General features: G+C 34.6%; 1 long non-coding RNA gene across 1 annotated transcript; it reads right to left on the bottom strand.

Annotated features, from left to right (window-relative positions):
* Window positions 1–1,633: 1,633 nt before the first annotated feature.
* On the bottom strand, window positions 1,634–14,777 carry LOC108202037 (uncharacterized). The gene is made up of 7 exons (XR_010287253.1): window positions 13,318–14,777; window positions 13,096–13,200; window positions 11,007–11,086; window positions 7,479–8,852; window positions 5,893–5,964; window positions 2,440–2,779; window positions 1,634–1,935 (listed from the first exon to the last, which is right to left on the bottom strand). It is a non-coding gene; the product is annotated as an uncharacterized LOC108202037 (long non-coding RNA).
* Between the last annotated feature and the right edge of the window lie 87 nt (window positions 14,778–14,864).

The following is a 14,864-nucleotide window of genomic DNA, read 5'->3' as shown; positions in this document are numbered from 1 at the left end:
TCATCTAGGGTGTGTTTGGGTGAACTTGAAAAAAAATACACATTTTCTTATTTATTTTTATAAATAAACGATTTATTTTTAAAAAATAAGATAAATTTTGCACAAAATTAAAGTGCTTACACAAATCAAGGCAATCCAACACAATAGTATGAAAATAACTATCTCCTCGCTCTCCTTTGCAAGCATCAACAAGGGTCTTCGAATCTGATTCAAAGATGCAGTGATCAAGATTTAAATCTTTAGCCCAACACAATGCTGTTTTCAAACTTAGTGCCTCAGCCTCTCGAATCTGCCAAGCACCTAAGATCTGACCACACCGAGCTCGCATGAATTGGCCTGCTGAATCCCCAACAACAGCCCCTACACCAACAGACTCACCTGGCAGCATAGCAGCGTCTATATTAATCTTGTTCCAACCTGCAGGTGGTACACACCACCTCCATACTCCAGCTTGACTCTGTGTCGTACTTCGAATATTATTTTCATGAGCCTTTCTCCAATCTGTTAACAAGTTCAGAGCAGCAGCTTTAACACCAAACGCAGAGCCATTTATTCGATCCCAGACCCACTTATTCCTACGATTCCACAAACTCCAACAGGTCATACTGCACATTGATCACGACTAGAAGACTGGAATACTCGAGCAAAAAAATTAATGCAAGCTTCATTCGGCAACCGAGTTATACAATTCTGCAATCCTGTCATTGACCATACAGTTTTGGCAAACCCACAATCAAACAAGACATGGAATTCGTTTTCACTTTCACAATTACACCAAGGGCATCGCGTATAACATGTTTCAACGCCAAAGCAGTGAGAGTTGGCAAGCATCCTTTACAAATACGCCAAATAAGATTAATTACCTTCCCCAGAATTTTTAGAGACCATAATTTCTTCCAGAAACTAGTGTAACTCGCGTCATACATGCCTTGCAAATACTGATACATACTTTTAACTGTAAACGTACCTGTAGTATCCAACAACCAGAACCATGTGTCTCTCCTTCTTTGACTTGGAATCGAAATTCGCTGGATGAGGCTTCTGTCCCGATCATTATAGCTCATTCAATATATCATAATCCCAATACCCAGTGTCCGTATCATCCAGGTTACTAACCGTAATATCTTGTAGCTCAGATATCATAGGCGTAGTTACGTACCCATTAATAGGGCATGGAAGTCAAGGGATCTTCCAAACCTTAGTTGCTTCCCCATCTCCAATTCTCCGACGACAACCCACCTTAACAGCCTCTTTAGCTGACATAATACTACGACACATATAACTGGGGTTCGCACCAATCTCTGCATTCAAGAAATCTGTCCTTGGAAAATATCTAGCTTTAACAAGTTTTGTCAACAATGGATTCTCCTCATTCAAAATTCTCCAGCACTGTTTAGCAAGCATAGCTGTATTGAAACTTCTTAAATTATTAACGAAGTTAACCCAAATTAACAGAATGCAACAAAATGTAATGAAATACAAAAGTTGATATTGCAAGTGTTCGATTTTGAATTACGGTATAGCAAGTGGTGTCTTGAGTACAGTACGAGTACAAAAAATGCACTTTACTCATCTTATTATTATATACCACTAGAAAAATCTATTAATAAGAGAGACAATTCACAAAACCAGGGACGAGGAATCAGAAAAATGAAATAACTCATAAGTAATTATATTATACTGACAAGCAAACACAGAAAAACTAGCTGAGGAGCAATTTTAAAGTTGCTACCACAAGTAAAGGTGTAAGCCCTCTCAACAGATCATTAGAGCTCACTGTAAACAATTCCTCCTTTCTGGCCCCATGCGGTACTAAACCTGGCAAAGGCACAGGAGTCAGGACACCACCGGTTGCTTTGGGATCCTAATTAGAAGTATTTTTGATGAACAATTTGATAGACCAAATTCATCATTTTCACCATGGGAGATTCACATCTGCCGCAATATAAAGCACATCAGTGATGCAGCTAAAAGTTACAGTATTTAGATATCTTTCTGTATGTGTTATATGCATGCAAGCTTTTAACTTCACTGGGCCTCACGGCCTGGTGGTCGGCATAACAATAATGACATTTGTCGATATGCCACCGCCTATTTACTAAGATCATCATATATTATTAATCCATGCATATGATCACTTTTTTCCTCTATCTCTTTTTGGTGGCAGAACAGCAGATCTGGATCAGTGAAAGACTTATTGGGAGTCAGTCTTTCCCACATTTTAATTATCATTCCTATTTTCAGAAGCATTTCAAAGACTTATTGGGAGTCCGTCTTTGCCACATTTTAATTATCATTCCAGAACTTTTTCTTTTTCCTCTTTAGGTTCCAGCCCGACTATCAGAAATCATATCTTAAATTATTTGTTAAATAGTTTACAAATAAGAGGTCATGACCAATGGACTTAGCTAGACATACAATCATTATAAAGAGCATTACCTGTTTAAACGTGTCGAGGGCATCTACAATCTATCCTAGTCCAGAGACTATACTTCCTTTCCCGGAGGAGCTACTACATTAACTTTCATGCTCCTTGGGCAAGGGTACTGATTTCTATGCTCATACAAACATAAATACCAGGAAACCTAGGTGATTCAACCCTGAGGACAATGTTGCGCATATGAAGATCCTTTCTGATATCAACGTCGCACTTCTTATTTCATATTAGAATCATAAGTAGTTTCGTGGATTCCAGCAGACTGCATTCCAATTATATATGGCTAGAAAAGGACTTCCGAACAACAAAAACTTTCGGCCCCAATGGTGATCGCCTGCACATCTGACATATAACCTCTCTCAGCAAGGATCTTCATCAAGCTGTTTGTAAGATCCATTCACTAAGGTCCAAATTGATATCCATTTTGAAGTTTTTAAATATAACCTTTAGTTCATAAATTTTGAAAGTTAAATCAACCACTTAAATACATTTTAAAACCTTGCATATACATTTTTTTAAAGGAGCCCTCATATATCTCCATCATTTAATTCATAAAGATCAGGGAAACCAATATAAAAGTCACAGCAACATTAGATCCCCATCATTATTTATTATATTTTGTTAAATATTCATAAATAATTGCCAGGGCCTTTTTAATCCATTATAGGAAAGCACATAATTGATAGGAAAATATGGGATACTACACTAGTTGCAAAATGATACAATGGTCCTTTAGATATTTTTAATGTTTCGCCAGTGTTATCGAAAGCATTAAGCACACCGAGGCGCAAAACCCTCTGGAGCCTAGGCGCAAAGCGCAAAAGCGAGACGCGCGCTTCTTTGAAGCGAGGCGCATGTTTTACAAATTTTTTTATTTATTTTATTTAGGATATATGTATATAAATTTATAAGTTATAATATAATTTACACTTCATAATATATTAAATCACACTTTAAGCCACAAAATAACTTAATTTATCCTTTATAATATATTAGATATTAGATAATACTTTTAGAGGGAAAATTAAAATTCAAAAGTTATGTTTCATAGGCAGAATTCCAGGCTTCCAGCTCCCAACAGGTAGATTTTTTATCAATCGTCTTCACCAAAGTCATCTTCATCGAGGTCTTCATCTTCAAAATCCTGATTTGACTCTTCTTCATGTATTAAAGTGTTCTCTTCAAATTCAAACTCCTGTTCTTATTCTTCGTCCTCATCTATTAAACGTCGAGGCCTCTTACCTCTGCTCTTTTTTGAACTTGATGGATTGGGGTTATTTTGAACCCTATTAGACTTTGAGGCTGATTTTGATTGCGACCTGGAGTTATATGCAGGCTCTCTAGCAGCTGAGGCCTTTTCAACTGTTGACCAATTTAGTCCATCATCATCGGAGAAGACCTGCTCATTATCTTCATCTGATTCCCCTTTTAAAGTCGTTGAAAGCTGGAGAGCCTGATATAACCTTTTTATTTGGGTCTAAAATTCTTTTTTTTGTTATGGGTTAGTACTTTTGGGCTAGTACTTTTGGGCCTTAAAAGTGACCCAAAATTCTTTTTTTTGTTATGGGTTAGTACTTTTGGGCCTTAAAAATAGTCCAATAACATTAAATATCCTATTAAGCGCTTAGCTTCGCTAAAGCGCGCTTTTCTACCGCTTCGTGCTTAAGCGCGCTTTGTGCTTCAAGGCTAAAAGCGCACGCTTCATTGAAGTTGCTTCGCCTCGACATATATGAGGCGCTAAGGGTGCGCTTTGCTTCGCTTTTCGCTTAGGCGCGCGCCTAGGCTCGCTTTTAACAACACTGTGTTTCGCTAATGTTTTACTAATGAAAGGGTGTCAAAAGTTAAAAACCGTAAATATAAAGGTCCCACGGATACAGGTCAAAAACATGGTGATACCGACTACACAAGTCAGTTGGAAAATTGGTACAAAAAAAAATATCTCAAAAAGAAGAACAAATATTAAGAATATCTGTGCGCGGGATATATGCTAAAACTTTATAGTTTACAAATATATATAAGAGTTAATTACAGTTTGTAACCCCTAGGATTGCTCCAAACGCACTTAAGATCCTGAACTATCAAACGTGACATAATGCACCCTGAACTTTACATTCCCGTGCAAGTTGTAACCCATAGTCACTATTCCGTCCAAATATGCCGTTAACTTTAACTGTTTGAGAGGTAACAGTGTGTATATTAGTTTCTAACAGCTACTTTACTCCCTGTGACTCCTCAAAGTTTATGTATTATATTTTGAAATTATTTCTGAACACACACAACGATGTAAACAATATTAAAATAATTTTTAAAATATATATTTATTTTAAAATTTTTTAATAAGTTACATCTTTTATGTAAAAATAATAATAAATTTTCAGATTCTAAATCTAGATACATATTTTAAAACTTATTTTAATTTTTTTACATCGTTGTGCGTGTTCAGAAATAATTTCAAAATATAATACGTAATTTTTGAGGGGTCACAAGAGGTAAAGTAGCTGTTAGAAACTAATATACACACTGTTACCTCTCAAACAGTTAAAATTAACGGCATATTTGGACGGAATAGTGACTATGGGTTACAACTTGCACAGGAATGTAAAGTTCAGGGTGCATTATGTAACGTTTGATAGTTCAGGATCTTAAGTGCGTTTGGAGCAATCCTAGGGGTTACAAACTGTAATTAACTCTATATATAATTACAAAAATGCAGTGAGATTCAGGGCCAAGTACAATTTACATTGGTTGCTATTTCTAAAGTATTATAAGCCAGAATTATATTATCTAGCAGGTCTCATCACCCGAAAATTAATTTGGAAAATGTCTCTCACAAACTCACACTTTATTTTATAAATTTAGATGCGTCTTTATTTACCTCTCTATATGATCTTAATATAATTTCTTTTTGGGGATCGTCTATAAATTTATGATATTTATTTACCACGTGACTTGCTTAGAAATAGACTGTTAAGAATAGAAGTAAATAATAATTGGTAAATTATTTTCTCCATAAATCTTATCTGGTATTTTAACATGGTATATAACATTTGCAACAATAGATTTGTCATATACTACTAATATATCAATCACAGAAAAGACAGAACATCTACACAACTTGTTAGCAAACATATAGCACCAAAATCCAATCTTGGTGAAAACACTAGAGCATAATAGCAGAATGGAAAGTCAAGCTAATAAATCCATCTTAATCATCACAATAATACATAAGATTCCAAACAATTATACTCATATCACGAAAATGATCTAGAGCCCTCTGCTTGAATTTAAATTACAAGCTAATTAATAGAGAAAACACAGGGAATAACTGATATATGTATTCCAAACTTACCAAACAACAATCATAAGTCATCAGAAATACCAAAATTGGTACAGTTCAACTGCCTATCATGCAACAGATTTGCAAAAAAAAAATTGTAAATAAACAAATCACTTACTTGCCGGTTGTCAAAAGATTATCACGCACTATTGCATCCAAGGGATTAGTACAGACCTAATTATGGAGATGCCTGCAAAATTCATAAACAATGAAAAATTGAAATCATGAGAGCTAAAAAGTTAAAAATTGATATCTATACTTCTCTAAGAAGTTGATAACACAAACATACATACAAGCTGTATGCCTGGAAGTTTCAAGCATCAAAGAAATACAGATAAAATTCTCGACGATTTTATAATATGGACTTAAAATTCATCACAAAAACAAGATATAAAATCAAGAGTTTAGAGAATCCACACAAAAAACACTTGTTAAGGTAAGCCAAGACGACATTTAGCCACCTGGATGCCTAGGCAGTAAGGCGCGTGCTCGCCTAATCCTCATCTTGCGAATCAGAGATTTAGCTACACCCTAAATATATTCTTAATATAATTGACTAGGTTATATATATTCAAATAAACATTAATACATATCACAAGAAAGAAAAACCCTTGAAATAAATACTTTTAACGCCTAGTATATATACTCACCAAGATCAAGATGTAATAAATCTGAAACATATATTAGTAGAATCCATCATGATCATAACAACAGACAATGCATGAAACTTGTCATTAGCTAATAGCAGAAGAACTAAATGATCTGACCATTCATAATTACCTGTGTCTATTCGTTTTGACCTGCCTTAGGAACAGTGCCTTGACTTGAATGTTTTTATTTCACTGTACTCATCATTATGCGTTTGTCATGTCTTTATCAGTATTTAGGAATATCTTTTGATCTTGGGCCAATACTTCTAACTCCTTGTGTTTATAAAGTCAGCAACACATGCTTCGGTTTTTTTAACAAAAAATCTGGACCACAACAGAAGCGAAGCGACTCTGACTTGTTATAGAAGAAATTTTAAGAAAAACACAGTCTATTTTCTGTCTGCCTATGAAACATCTTGGCAACTATGTTACGAAGTGATTCCAATGACCTCTTAATCCACTTACTATAGATTATCTCTTTGCTAGGCTTTGCTCAGACGACTTATAAGCATTACTGCTTATTGTTATCCTTTCTTCCTATAGAAAGTGGAGAATTGGGATGGAGAGTTTTTTCTTTTCTATCTGTTCTAGTAAGGTTCTGCATACATTTTATTCCCCCTCAAATTGAAGCCCTCGCTTTATTACTTTATCAGAAATGTTTGGTTTTCAGATGCATTTCAAGATTAAGGAATATCTGAAAGGGCTCAAGGAGTATAGTTGCCATTATTTCGGATTATAAGATTCAAGTCCCTAATTATCATATATATACCGATTCCTGAGCATATTTGCGTAGTTGTACAGTAGTATGAAGCAGCTTTAAGATATCTGGAGTTTGTCAGACACAAAGTGGCTCGTGATGATGAATGCATTAAGATCAGCAAGGAATGATCAATGAAGTATGGTTTTAAACTCAAAAGAATCAAGCTAGGAAACCAAGAGTTGATTCTGTAACAATAAACAAGCATATCAATAACTTCAACAAACGTAACGAATACTTGTATAAACTGAATCACCTAATTTAAAGTAACTAATAACAATAGCAAGAACTTCTTACGCAAAGCAAGAGGAGAGGATGTCAAGTACATCCAGCAACATGGATGTAGTAATGCATGTGCTAAGAAGCCACTAAGACATATCATCTGTGGGTACACGCACACCTGCTTCATTATACTTCATATCCTAAAAACAGCTGCAAAATAAGTGCCCTGTAGGTAACATCAATTGGCATGTGATTATTAGTTTCCATTTCCACAAATGTTTCCTTTGGAGCATTTTTACAAACATTAGACGTGTATTTCTTTTCCTCTCTCCTCTATGCCATTGTATTAGGAAAAAAATATCTATATATGTACTACTTTAAAAAGGCTCCTACAAATAAATTGTTAAATTAACCAAGTATAAATTTATTAATAAGATTTCACGTACCTTTTTGTAATACTACTATATGGCAAGATTCTAACATTTTCAATAAGTTTTAGAAAGTACACAAGGGAAACACAAATTGGAATTGATAAACACTAATCCAAATAACCAAAGCAATTAATTGCCTAAGTCAATTAGAATCACTTTGCGTACTGTTAGAAACACGCTAGAGATAGGTTCCTGCCCTGTGTTGTTGAAATGAAATAATGCAGTTGTCTCATAATCACCTACAGAGAAATATTTAACATGGAAGCACCGACTGTATGAGTCTGCAGATGCCTGCGGCTCAGATTACCTTATACCAGTATATTTACAAACCGAAATAAGTTGAGTATAGCCAATTTTTAACTTATACCATTTCTCCAAAGCATAAAACATGATGCCTATAAGCTAATTCTCTCAGGATATAATTAACTACTAAACATGAAAACTGTGCATCATATACTTGCTTAACATCACAAGGGAAAAAATTTCTCGTATTCCCATTTGTCAAAAATTTCCAACAATTGTTGACATCTTGGTCTATGATACCTCTCTCATTTCTCATACTTAAGAGAAGTCAAGAATTCAAATCTTGTCAAAAACATGATATACATGTGCTAATTATTAAAAAACAAAAAAACAAAAAAACAACAAATTCCTATTATTGTATACTACTAGAAAAATCTATAAATAAGAGAGACGATTCAAAAACCAGGGACGAGGAATCAGAAAAATGAAATAACTCTTTTTAGTAATAATATTATACTGACAAGCAAACAAAGAAAAACTAGCTAAGGAGCAAATTTAAAGTTTCTACCACAAGTGATGGTGTAAGCCCTCTCATGTCTCAACAGATCATTAGAGCTCACTGTAAACATCTCCTCCTTTCTGGCCCCATGCGGTACTGAACCTGGCAAAGGCGACATGGAGGACATCACCGGTTGCTTTTGGATCCTAATTAAAAGTATTGTTGATGAACAATAGATAGACCAAATTCATCATTTTCACCAAGGGAGATTCACATCTGTCGCAATATAAAGCACATCAGTGATGCAGCTAAAAGTTACTGTATTTAGATATCTTTCTGTATATGTTATATGCATACAAGCTTTTAACTTCACCGGGCCTCAAGGCCTGGTGGCCGGCGTAACAATAATGACATTTGTCAATATGCCACCGCATGTATACTAAAATTATCATAGATTATTAATGCGTGCATATGATCGCTTTTTTCGTCTATCTCTTTTTGTAGGCAGAACAGCAGATTTGGATCAGCGAAAGCATCCTTATTCATACCTATTTTCAGAAGCATTTCAAAGAGTTATTGGGAGTCGGTCTTTCCAACATTTTAATTATCATTCCAGAACTTATTCTTTTTCCTCTTTAGGTTTCAGCCCGACTATCAGAAATCATATCTTAAATTATTTTTTAAATAGTTTACAAATAAGAGGTCATGACCAATGGACTTAGCTAGACATACAATCATTATAAAGAGCATTGCCTGTTTAAACGTGTCGAGGGCATCTACAATCTATCCTAGTCCAGAGACTGTACTTTCTTTCCCGGAGGAGCTACTACATTAACTTTCATGCTCCTTGGGCAAGGGTACTGATTTCTATGCTCATACAAACATAAATACCAGGAAACCTAGGTGATTCACCCCTGAGGACAATGTTTCCCATATGAAGATCCTTTCTGATATCAACGTCGCACTTCATTATTTCATATTAGAATCATAAGTAGTTTCGTGGATTCCAGCAGACTGCATCCAATTATATATGGCTAAAAAAGGACTTCCGAACAACAAAAACTTTCGGCCCCAATGGTGATCGCCTGCACATCTGACATATAACCTCTCTCAGCAAGGATCTTCATCAAGCTGTTTGTAAGATCCATTCACTAAGGTCCAAATTGATATCCATTTTGAAGTTTTTAAATATAAACCCTTTAGTTCATAAATTTTGAAAGATAAATCAACCACTTAAATACATTTTAAAACCTTGCATATACCTTTTTTTAAAGGACCCCTCATATATCTCCATCATTTAATTCATAAAGATCAGGGAAACCAATATAAAAGTCACAGCAACATTAGATCCCCGTCATTATTTATTATATTTTGTTAAATATTCATAAATAATTGCCAGGGCCTTTTTAATCCATTATAGGAAAGCGCATAATTGATAGGAAAATATGGGATAATACACTAGTTGCAAAATGATACAATGGTCCTTTAGATATTTTTAATGTTTCGCTAATGTTTTACTAATGAAAGGGTGTCATAAGTTAAAAACCGTAAATATAATGGTCCCACGGATACAAGTTAAAAACATGGTGATACCGACTCCACAAGTCAATTGGAATATTGGTGCAAAAAAGAATATCACAAAAAGAAGAACAAATATTAAGAATATCTGTGCGCTAGATATAATCTAAAACTTTATAGTTTACAAATATATATAATTACAAAACAGCAGTGAGATTCAGGGCAAGTACAATTTACATTGGTTGCTATTTCTAAAGTATTATGAGCCAGAATTATATTATATAGCAGGTCTCATCACCCGAAAATTAATTTGGAAAATGTCTCTCCCAAATTCACATTTTATTTCATAAATTTAGATGCGTCTTTATTTACCTCTCTATATGATCTTAATATAATCTCTTTTTGGGGATCGTCTATAAATTTATGATATTAATTTACCACGTGACTTGCTTAGAAATTGACAGTTAAGAATAGAAGTAAATAATAATTGGTAAATTATTTTCTCCATAATCTTATCTAGTATTTTAACATGGAATATAACCTTTGCAACAATAGATTTGTTATATACTACTAATATATCAATCAGAGAAAAGAGCCAATCTTGGTGAAAACCACTAGAGCATAATCGCAGAATGGAAAGTCAAGCTAATAAATCCATCTTAATCATCACAATAATACATAAGATTCCAAACAATTATACTCATATCACGAAAATTATCTAGAGCCCTCTGCTTGAATTTAAATTACAAGCTAATTAATAGAGAAAACACAAGGAATAACTGATATATGTATTCCAAACTTACCAAACAACAATCATAAGTCATCAGAAATCACCAAAATTGGTACAGTTTAACTGCCTATCATGCAACAGATTTGCAAAAAAAAATGAAAATAATTAAACAAATCACTTACTTGCCGGTTGTCAAAAGATTATCAATTTATCACGCACTATTGCATCCAAGGGACTAGTACAGACCTAATTATGGAGACGCCTGCAAAATTTAAAATAGAAAACAATGAAAAATTGAAATCATGAGAGTTAAAAAGTTAAAATTGATAACTTTACTTGTCTAAGAAGTTGATAACACAAACATACATACAAGCTGTATGCCAGCAAGTTTCAAGCATTAAAGAAATACAGATAAAATTCTCGATGATTTTATAACATGGTCTTAAAATTCATCACAAAAACAAAATATAAAATCAAGAGTTTAGAGAATCCACATAAAAAACACTTGTTAAGGTAAGCCGAGACGACATTTAGCCACCTGGATGCCTAGGCAGTAAGGCGCGTGCTCGCCTAATCCTCATCTTGCGAATCAGAGATTTAGCTACACCCTAAATATATTCTTAATATAATTGACTAGGTTATATATATTCAAATAAACATTAATACACATCACAAGAAAGAAAAACCCTTGAATTAAATACTTCTAACGCCTAGTATACTCACCAAGATCAAGGTGTAATAAATCTGAAACATATATTAGTAGAATCCATCATGATCATAACAACAGACAATGCATGAAACTTGTCATTAGCTAATAGCAGAAGAACTAAATGATCTGACCATTCATGATTACCTGTGTCTATTCGTTTTGACCTGCCTTAGGAACAGTGCCTTGACTTGAATGTTTTTATTTCACTGTACTCATCATTATGTGTTTGTCATGTCTTTATCAGTATTTAGGAATATCTTTTGATCTTGGGCCAATACTTCTAACTCCTTATGTTTATAAAGTCAGCAACACATGCTTCGGTTTTTTTAACAAAAAATCTGGACCACATCAGAAGCGAAGCGACTCTGACTTGTTATAGAAGAAATTTTAAGCAAAACACAATCTGTTTTCTGTCTGCCTATGAAACATCTTGACAACTATGTTACAAAGTAATTCCAAGACCTCTAAATCCACTTACTATAGATTTTTCTTTGCTAGGCTTTGCTCAGAGGACTTATAAGCATTACTGCTTATTGTTATCCTTTCTTCCTATAGAAAGTAGACAATTGGGGTAGAGAATTTTTTTTCTTTTCTATCTGTTCTAGTAAGGTTAACTGCAGACATTTTTATTCCCCTCAAATTCAAGCCCTCGCATTATTACTTTATCAGAAGTTTTCAGATGCATTTCAAGATTAAGGAATATTTGAAAGGGCTCAAGGAGTATAGTTGCTATTATTTCGGATAATTAGATTCAAGGCCCTATTTATCATAAATATACCTATTCCTGAGCATATTTGTAAAGTTGTACACTAGTATGAAGCCGCTTAAGATATCTGGTGTTCATACCCTTTTCGTCAGACACAAAGTGGCTAGTGATGATGAATGCATTAAGATCAGGAAGGAATGAAGTATGGTTTTAAACTCAAAAGAATCAAGCTAGGAAACCGAGAGTTGATTATGTAACAATAAACAAGCATATCAATAACTCTAACAAATGTAACGAATACTTGTATAAACTAAACCACCTAATTAAAGTAACTAATAACAAATAACAATAGCAATAACTTCCTACGCAAATCAAGAAGAGAGGATGATCAAATACATCCAGCAACATGGATATAGTAATGCATGTGCTGAGAAGCGACGAAGACATATCATCTATGGGTACACGTACACCTGCTTCATTATACTTCATATCCTAAGAACAGCTGCGAAATAAGTGCACTGTAGATAACATCATTTAGCATGTGATTATCAGTTTCCATTTCCACAAAATGTTTCCTTTGGAGCATTTTAACAAACACTAGACATGTATTTCTTTTCCTCTCTCTCCTATGCCATTGTATTAGGGAAAAAATAGCTATATATGTACTACTTCAAAAGGCTATACGCTGAAGTTTTGGTCCTACAAATAAATTGCTAGATCAACCAACAAGTATAACTTTATTAATAAGATTTCGCTTACCTTTTTGCAATACTACTATATGGCAAGATTTTAACATTTTCAAGAAGTTTTACGAAGTGCACAAGGGAAATATAGATTGGAATTGATAGTCACTAACCCAAATACCCAAAGCAATTGATTCGCGGTCAACCAGAATCAGTTTAGGCACTGTTAGAAACATGCTAGAGATTGGTTCCTGCCCTGTCAGTTGTCTCATAATCACCTACAGAGAAAAATTTAACACGGAAGCACAGACTGTATGAGTCTGCAGATGCCTGTCGCTCAGAGTACGTTATACCAGTATATTTACAAACCAAAATAAGTTGAGTATAGCCTTTACCTTATACCATTTCTCCGGAGCATAAAACATGATGACACCTCTAGTGCTTGATAGAAACAAGACACCAAACCAAATACCGGGAAAGAAAAGACACCATAATGGAGACTCATTCAATAGAATAGCATCTGCTCTACTTGGACCGTGTTGCTTAAAAGTTCCTCTGTGCCCAGTGGTGCCCGTCCATTGCACCGTTTTTCATTTTATGCTTGTTCTCATGAGCAACATTCTTTACTAACCAAAATGAACATTAACAATAACATGAATTTCATAGTATGATCTCACATACCAAATTCAGAAAGGACTCAAAACTGTAACTAAAAAGCCAAAAATAGTTTTCAATTGACACATTACTAATGCTACTACATATATGTTGGTTGAATTGTAACTTGTTAGCATTTCACGCTGCTTAATTGTTTCGAAATTTCAAAATACTGGAACAAGAAATGAACAAGAGGAAAATTGCTCTGTAGATATACTAACATTGACAAGCATACGACAAAAAGGGACAGAACCCATTAAATTAAAACCAGCTAATAAGGAAAATACTACAACATTAAACATCATTATATTGATATCAACCCAGGAAGACAAAATCAGGACGGGATCCAAAATATTTCATCGTTTATTTCATTAATAATTTATATTACAATGACCAAAGATGAAAAACAAATCTGCCAAGCAATACACAATTTTAATGTATTAAGATAGACAAAATTACAACAACGAAATTACAACATACATAGAAGTGTGAACTGTCTAGCAATAGAAATCTAATTGAGTATGTCTGTTTGAATTTCTTCTTATGACTGAATTTCTTTATATCTGATAAGCATGAATAGAAACTCAGCCGAAACTTGGTTCGCAGCCTCTCCTAAATAAATGCTCAGCCGTTGAATCGAAACTCAGCCTCGTGAGAGTGTTGTAGGTAACCGGCCGCTGCACAAATCCATCGCAGCATGAAAATCGAGTCAAGCAGCATGAAAATCGAGTCAAAAAACATGCACCGCTGCACCTATGATTGTGTTATAGGTAACTAAATCATAAGCACATTAAGCGGCCCCTCTAATGATGTAGGTGATTATGCCACCTAAAAATCCAGAGAGAGATGTTCCTCCACCGCATCTAAACACGAGATTGACTCGATTCACAGTACCGGACGCTAAGTGTTTTCTAGAAGTGTGACCTGTCTTGCAAAGACAATCGTTGGTGGTGGTTTCGGTGCCTAAATCGGATTGAATTTCTTCGAATCCGATCATGTGGTGGGACATACTTTCTGTCTTTACAGTACGGTGGTTTAATTTTGACAGAGGCAGCCATTGTAATTGAACAAGTGGTGAGATTGCAGAGGATTATTCTGACAAGGGGGCTATATATATTGTTGAACTAGGTATAGGGTTTGCGAGAAGATGAGAGTTGTCAGAGAGAAACCGCCTCGCTGAGTCACTGCTATTATCTCGATTTTTCACCATTATTTTTTGAATTTTTAAAAATAGTATTTTCACTGCATACGGATAAAAAAGTGGGACCGGATGGGCATAGCATCTCTG

Source organism: Daucus carota, chromosome 9, assembly GCF_001625215.2.
Source record: "Daucus carota subsp. sativus chromosome 9, DH1 v3.0, whole genome shotgun sequence".
In the NCBI taxonomy this organism is placed as follows: domain Eukaryota; kingdom Viridiplantae; phylum Streptophyta; class Magnoliopsida; order Apiales; family Apiaceae; genus Daucus; species Daucus carota.
Note: the sequence above shows the minus strand (reverse complement) of the source record. Positions and strands in the feature narration are given on the sequence as shown.